The sequence below is a fragment of the Gavia stellata genome, chromosome 4 (assembly GCF_030936135.1).
Source record: "Gavia stellata isolate bGavSte3 chromosome 4, bGavSte3.hap2, whole genome shotgun sequence".
Classification (NCBI taxonomy): domain Eukaryota; kingdom Metazoa; phylum Chordata; class Aves; order Gaviiformes; family Gaviidae; genus Gavia; species Gavia stellata.
In genome coordinates, this window is record NC_082597.1 from 84,610,822 (window position 1) to 84,619,006 (window position 8,185).

The following is an 8,185-nucleotide window of genomic DNA, read 5'->3' on the forward strand; positions in this document are numbered from 1 at the left end:
TAGGCATTGGAAAGAAAAAATCATAAACATGCTGCTGTTTGTTTTTTTTTTCTTATGTGTGTCATGCTGGGCTGAAAAATTTCTGAAAGGCGTAAAATATATTCCCAGTGAGAGAATATAACCAAGTTTCAGTAGGGTAATAAAAAAGGAAAGGGAAAAGGATTCCCTTTCTCCTCAGGCTATTCTGGGCCTAGAGCTAAATAGGGGCAGAGCTGGTACTTCACTCTACATAGCAGCCATCCAGAGCCACAAAAAAGTAAGTTAAGACCTCTCAGGGCTGGAAGATGTAAGGGGAGCTATGGTAACACTGACCTAAAACAGACTGGGGGAGAGGCTAGGAAGTCTGCAAACTTTAAATAACATTCATCAGTATTTCCTAGCTGCCTTCCATTTTTCCTTCTGTAAATGTAATTTAGGAGTCAGCTTCCCATGCTAAGCGGTTTTGGTTCATGAAGGCAGGGAACAGTCTGCAGAGGCCCCTTCTCTTAAATTACTCAGAGTAACAAAACCCCAACTTATTTTGCTGTGCAAAATTTTTCCGTAAAACTAAGAAAAGGTAAAAGTGAAAATCCGTGCCACACACACACATGTATATATTTAAATCCCATCTCTTTCTCTCCCCCTCTGTCTCTTTTTAAATCTGCCCAGTGGAAAAAAATGTAAGGGCCAAGAAATGAATGGGCTTAGTTTCCAGCAAAGCAGTTTAGGACAAGCTGTTGATCATTATCATGAAATGGATTTTTCTGCTCCTATATCCTTCCTGAAGTCCTTCACACAGTGAGGCCCTCCCGGAGAAGTGTAACTTGACCCTGATGCCAAGAGGATGGTGAAATTGGAAGAAAAGAACTGCCAGTGTTGCCAGCACTCCCACAGTCTCCTGGGTCTCACCTTTAGGATTTTAATTCCCTGGTCTGCTAAAAAAAATGTGATGAGCGTAGGCTGAAAAGCAAGCCCTGGACAGTGTCACCACGTCTACCGCTTTTAGCCTCATTCCAGCATCTCTCAAAATGCAGTGGATGATTCCTCTGCTCTCCCCAGTCATTCATAAAGCTTTTTCTGTCTACCTTCTGTCTCTTGACTTTGTGTTTAAAAGGCGTCTGTGGTAATTGGCCAAAGCAATTCCTCTGGCAATATGGCTACAAGCTGATGGGCAGTGTGCAAGCACAGCAAATTCTCAGCCAGCCTGATGCTGCTGTGTGTTTCCCACTTCCCAAAGTGCCTGTCCATATGGTGTGTGCCACCAGCAGAAAGCAGCGTGAGAGTCCAGCATCAGAAATGGAAGGTGCACTTTCCTACTTCGCTGATCTTCCTTTCCCTACTCAATGTGTGTTTTGTCTATAAAGTAAGAATGAGGTTATGCTCCAGATCTGTCATGACTAACTCCCCTAGAATAATGGAACTTAACTGCTGTTAATGTTATCTGTGGTATACTTTCTCCCTAAAAAGAAAGGGGATGAGGGATTTTTCTAACACTTACTTTTTTTAGTACTTGAACTGTTTTCCCTTCTCTTTAAAAAATGCTATGAAGATTTTTAAAGGTGGTTCTTACCATGGCACTGAACTGTCTGAGGTCTTGAAATCTCAAATCTTTTTTAACCATTTTGTGTAATGCAGAGCATTTTAATCAAAAGGTATTACATAGAGAAAACACTCTCCCACCACTGGGAACCCCACTTGGTCCTACAGCAATGTTGGTCCCTGTGTGACCCCCCTCAACTTGTTCCTAGGCAAATCTTCCAAGGAATTCCCACTTAAGCCCAGTTTGCAAAACTGTGGGTCTCCATGGCCCCTCTTCCAGCTCAGCTGTCAATACTTGGGAATCCATCCCACTCATCCAGCCCTTTGATATTAGGCTTACGACCAAGATATTTGAGGTGGGCTCAAGCTAGGCTTTCCTGCTGCTTTCATGGATTTCATTCATCCTGCTTCATGACCAGTGGATCAGTGCACAGTCTCATAAAGGAATGGTGAAAGGGTGCTCAATGTCTTGTGAGCATGTGGCACACAAGCAGAGGATGAGCTGGTGGGGAAATCTGCCCACAGGACAAGGCAGGAGGAGGAGTAAACCGTGTTGGGACTCTTCTGCAGGGGTATGAGATATAGAGCGAGAGGGTGATGGATTTTGGCAGGTGGAAGAAAGTCAGAGGTTTCTCAGTTGCATTAAATGCAGACAAAAGCTGTCTTCAGGGGCTTACAGGCCCTGGAGCATCAAACCTTACAGACTCTTTGATATATCTAAGAGTGGGAAAAGAATGCAGTGTGCTCCTTTTCCAGTCACCGGCTCTGGTATCTGGGATTCCACCAGCCCAAATGTGCCAGGAATTAAGTCTCCCCAGACAAACAGAGATAACATAGCAGAGCTCTGATCAAGGGACTGATATCAAAGGAGCAAATCTCTCAGCCCCGGGGATGAATCATCAGAGCAGTTTATTCCAACCTTTTCTCCTCCTTTCAAGTATCAGGTTCAATTGCAGCAACAGCAGCACAAAAGACTTCGTCATTTTAGGTGCTGCAAAGACAGGGAAAACACAACCAGGAGGAAAGGAATTCACAGGTGATATAAGGCTGGGAGGGTGTTGCAAATACCACAGAGAACAAAGAAGTAATGCAAAAGGAACCTATCTTGCTTGGGCAGGGAGGAAGAAGGAAAGATGGGGGCTAGTCATGCACCTGGGGAGAAAGAATCCCAAAGGTAAGTAATCAAAGGGAGATGTCTAGAAAGCACAGCATGAAAAAAAAAAAAAAAAAAAAAAGAAAGAAAAAAAAAAAAGAAAGAAAAAAAAAAAGGCCAAGCAAAGGAGATGCATGTTTGCCCGCTGAGGTATACCAAATTCAAGCGACAGCATTACTATTTTGCAGGCATGTAAGCACTTGACAATTATCCATAGAATCTCATTTTCATGGATGGGGAAACTCAGGCACCACACAGGCTCAGTGAAAGGCCTGTTATTGTGCAGCACTGGCCAGACCTTGGCTGGGCAGAAACACCAGGTTGTCAATGCTGAAAACTTTTGTCTTAGAGCTAAAGGGCAGTATTATGCATAGTTATGGTGAGATCACGCAAAAAAGGTTACATTCTGGTTTGGGTGCCCTGCAAAATGAGGGGGATGAGGAGGAGAGGGAGGCCCCAGGGAAGAGCAGTAGGCACAGGAGTGTTATAAAACACCTTCTCTCTGCCAAGCGAGTATCAAACCAGAATTGCAGCATCTCATCCTCTCTGCTTCTCAGCAATCTTCATTGTTTCACAGGTATAGTAGCATCTGCATGAGTTTTATTTTGAACCATTTATTCTTTTTTTAATAAAGGCCAGGTTGGACAGGGCTTTGGGCAACCTGGTCTAGTGGAAGGTGTCCCTGCCCATGGCAGGGGGGGTGGAACTAGATGATTTTTAAGGTCCCAACCCAAACCGTTCTGTGATTCTGTGATTCTGCGATCTGTGGATCTAATCGCTGTGTACACGTAGGGGGAGATCAGTTGTGTCTGAAGGCATTCCTGCTGCCAGCTCCACTCAGGCTGCCCTTCCCACAAGGCGGGTGAGGACAGGTGGAAAGGGCTGACCCGGCAGAGACAATGCTGGAGACGGGGCTGTGATGAAAGTAAATAAGGTTGTGCGTCACTCCAGCTCCGCTGGTTCTTCACAATCATCTCACCTGTGTACCAGCCCACTCTGTAACAGAGATGAGCTGGAGGGCCAAGCCAGGTCTGGTCCTCTGCCTCATCACCGTTAGTAACAGTTGTGTTGGATGATCCTCCGACAGCCTTTGTCGGGGCTTCAGTCACATCATTGCTGGATCTAAATAAGCAATGTGTGGTTTAGTGGGCATGGTGGGGTTGGGTTGGTGGTTGGACTTGATGAGCTTAAAGGTCTTTTCCAACCTTAATGATTCTGTGATTCCGTGAGTGTTGTTAATGGGTCTGGTTCCCCCCTGTGAGCTGCGTTAGCTCTGCAGGGCAAACAGCAGCAGGACTGTCGACTCTGTAGAGAAATCAGCTGATCTCTGAAGCCTATAGCTCTGGCTCAGGTACACACCAGGAGCCACAGAGGTGCTGCTGAGCCCTAGTCTGGTTTGAGTTGTGGTTTGGGTTGTGGTTTGGAGTTTGGGGGGGGGGAGCAGGGAGGGAAGGGACTGCATGTTTTGTGGAGTGGTGGCATGGCATTCATGTTTCAGAGTAGCCCTGTGCTTCGGCAAGTCAAGATTTACCTCTTTGAGCTAACAGTTGCTCTAAAAAATTGTTACTGATAATTGCATTGCAGATGAATCTAAGCTTTGCAGGGAGAATTGGGGGGTGAATGACAACCATCTGTATGGACTATTTGCTAAGGGTGAGGCACCTGGGAAACACACATGCTGCTAGCGTGGTGCCACATAACCAGGCATGTTTCCATGCTACAGATGGGGTACCAGAGAGTCAGCACCCTCCAGTGAGGCTGCACTTGGCAGCTTGTGTTTCCCGCTGGGCGCTGTGCTCTAGCAGGAATGAGCGATCTCGGGAGCAAGGAAGAAATTCATGGCCCAAAGGTAATCAGTTTTGGAGAGGTAATGTTAACTCATTGGGAAGACAACAGAGAGAGTGGGAGGCTGGTGGCCTGTGGAAATCTCAGCATGAAAAAAAGTAGGAGAGAGTTTTTAAGAGGCTGTGATATTCTTTTGGAACCCAGGTGAAGAAATGGCTTTTGTTCACAGCAGAAGAGGCATGGGGCAAAAGTCACCTGGGCTCAGGGCCTTTACTGGAGTGGTGCCTGAGGAGCTGCGGGCTGCAAAGCCCAGGTGGCACGGCCACACAATGAGCTGTGGGGCCAGCACTGCACACACCTCCACCTCCAGTGGCAGCCCTGTCGACATCCTCGCCGGCATCCCCGCCGGGCATTTCTCTTTCCAGCACAGCAGAAGCCATCATAAGGTAGCCTTGCACTAGAGCAGGACTTGAAGTATGCAAGGATGGCAGCAGGAGCATCCACTGGGCCATGGTCCCTGTGAGACAAGGCTTTGGCTTGGATTTAAGCTCAGCAGGTCCCCTGTGTCACGCAGAGTTTGGGGTGGGATTCATGCAAGTTCAGTCACTGCCTGGGATAACGTGCGTCAGACCTCCACACCCAAAGCTTTGTCCACAGGGCTACGCAACTTGGAGAAAACCTGAGGCAGGGGAAGGACAGCAGCATGAAGCAGGGCTTGAAGAATGGCTCTTGCGGAGCCCTGGGGAGATGGGGAAGAGCAAAGGGGAAGCAGAAAAGTGGGGAAGAGCAGGAGGAACAGGCTGAAACATCAGGGAAAATGCAGAGAGAATCCCAAAACTGTGAAGGAATGTAACACCAGGTCACCCTCAGCTCTGTATACAGGCAGACCCTGCAACACACGGCACGAGGCAGAGGGAGCTACAGGAGAAATGGGGCCATCAGACAGCAGTGGGAAAATGCCATGTGGTGGAAGGAAAGACCAAGCAAGGTTCAGGGCCACAAGAAAGGCCTTGAGGTATGAGAGAGAGCCCAGAGCTGGCCAGGAAATGCAAGCCCGTCTCCATCCACACTTTCAGTCTACCCATCTCTGCCCTTCCTCAGGCTGGGAGATGTCAGCCTGGTGAAAGTGGGCAGTGATCGCCCCCAAAGGTGTATTGCTCCCTAGTTCTGGGCATGCACAAGTGGGTTCAGAGACAGATATACCAGAGAGCCTGTGAGGAGCAAGAAAAGCCACTATGAGCTGGAAGGAGGAGAGGAGGTTAGCACAATTCCCTACTTCCAAGGACCTGGGAGATCATGGAAAGGAAGGGAAGGGCCCTGTTGGTGCCAAGGATCATGCATCGTGTTCAGCTTATAGTGACTCTGATGGTGCTTGTGGGGTTGTAGAAAAGACCCTGCTCTGCTAAATGGAAGGAGAGCCTCTACCACCCTCGCTGTGCTGTTTCACCCCTTTTTTTGTGGTAGCTGGGCCCTTGATGGAGACAAATCACCTAAGACAGCATTAGCAAGGAGCATGCGGTCTTTTCAACTCTGATAATGGAGGCTTCCGCGTGGAAAGACACAATCTTGGGTCTCTGACTGCTGCTGGAAGAGGGTTTGGCATTGCATTGCACTCTTCCTGCAAGTCACTGTGTACATCAGAGGCGAATCACAGCGATTTTGTGGCCCCCTTGCCCCAGAGACCCCCCAGGGTGTAGTGTGGGGGCTAGGTCATCACTGCAGCTGGGTGAAAAACTTGATTCTCTCTGCTGCAAAGCTGGGCATGTGTGGATGGCTGTGTGATTACAATGATTCAGTATTTGCCTTACTTTCCCCTGCAGAAGAAAGGAGGATACAGATCTGCAAGCTGTGAGCAAGGCTCTCCGAAGGCCTCCCTAGAGCTGGCTGGGCGTGTGGACACTTTGCACCTTTTCATTACACTACTGGGGACAATCGAGCATACTGTATGTGTGCAACCAAAGCACACACCCACAGATCACACGTCAGCTATGTGGTCATCATGGCTGTGCTCCAAAACCTTCCCGGGAGCACCCAGTTCTGAGAGCCTGGGAGCAGGGGACACGTCACCTTTGGCTCCCAGACCTTCCCAGTCACCCGGCATCTCCTGCAGACCTTTGCACTGGCACTGGGGACTGTACAACTCCCTTCCCTGTGTCCCTCCTGCACCACCTTGCTCTTCCACGCCAGGCAACATAAGGGGGTGATGAACCTCAATCTGTGCTATGCTCTCACAGTGTCCCTCGTGTCGGGGCACTGCGCAAGCAAATACACCCAGTGCCTGTGCAGCTGGTGGGCATCACTCCTTTAAGGCTTCCCACGAGCTTTAGATGTTCTCGGTCTCTGCTTTTAAAGTGTTTCTAATGATCCTGATCCTTCCTTCAGCAGGAGAAAATGTGCTCTCCCAGTTCAGTATGGTTAACAAAAGGTTGTCCCGGCAAAGGAAAAAGAAAGATGAAACAATCTTTTCATGAGCCACCACTGTGCACTAAATCTTTGCTAAAGCTTAATTTCTAGCCAGCCCTAGCATCTGTGCTTTGGCTGCTCTGTCCTCACACACACGGCCAGTCAGGAGGTGGACTTTCCATACCCAAGGAAAAATGTACCTCTCTGTTTACTTCTACTTATTTTTTTTTTTTCCCTTCTTCTTTTTTTTTTCTTCTTTTGTTTTTGGCTTCAATTACACTTGGAAAAAGAAATCAGACTTACTCACACAGCAAAATTGCACTAGACGATGTACTTGGAAACACTGAAGCCTTCCACTAACACAGTGCTTTTAACTTTGTTGCTGTTGTTGTGACCAAAGCCTTACGACATACACGATTACCTCTGAGCTATGTAGGATCAGTGTGAATATTGTTCTTGCGTCAGAATGAGACAAAAGTCAAACAGTACAGGTGGTGTGATGCCGCTCCATCGCTCCCAAAAAGTTTTGCCTGGGGCATGAAGGAAGGATGCTGGAAAGCATTTCTTTTCACTGCTTCTGCCCTGACAGTTTTTCTGAGGTGGATGAGGTCCTGCAGATTTCAGTGCAGTGGTGGTATCTGGCCAAACCGGGCTTTGCTGATATCTGTCTTGTCTGGTTCTGTTTGTCAGGACCTTCTCTTGCATTACCTCACGCAGTCAGGAATATGCCTTTATGGAAAGGCCGCTTCTGATATGCTACTCTGCCAACGTTAGCCTGCCTGAGCCAGCTGTGTTTTGCATGTCCATCAGTCCTCCCTGGCTGTGACACTCAATAGGTCCTGAGCATTTACCAGTTGCCCCAAGTCCTTTATGCAGGTAGCTCCGAATTGCAGCCGACAATAAATTCCAGCAGTTGATGCTGTGTGAATAGTGTGTTTTGGTCATGTTTCTCTTTGGGTTCATGGGAAAAATCTCATTCTGCAATCGGGCATTCTAATTTCTAGTCTGCAGGATGTGAGTAACTTTCTGGAGAGGCTGATTGCTCATATCCTGTGGGGCAGTTGTAATCTAGCCTGCATGGATGGTAAGATACAGTTTTGAAGGTATTGCTTTCATAACGCAGTGCAAATATAGCTATGGTGTGCTTAGTGGAAATTTTCATCCCCCACCACACCCAGCTCCCTTATCAGTGATGGTTGTTAAAACTTGACAGTGCTGAGTTTATCAAATCAAGTACAATTTCTGTGGGAACATGATGCAACTACATGGCTGAAGAACTCAGCAGTGATGCAGCTGGAGATAGGACCAGGACAGGTCCTTTAGGAA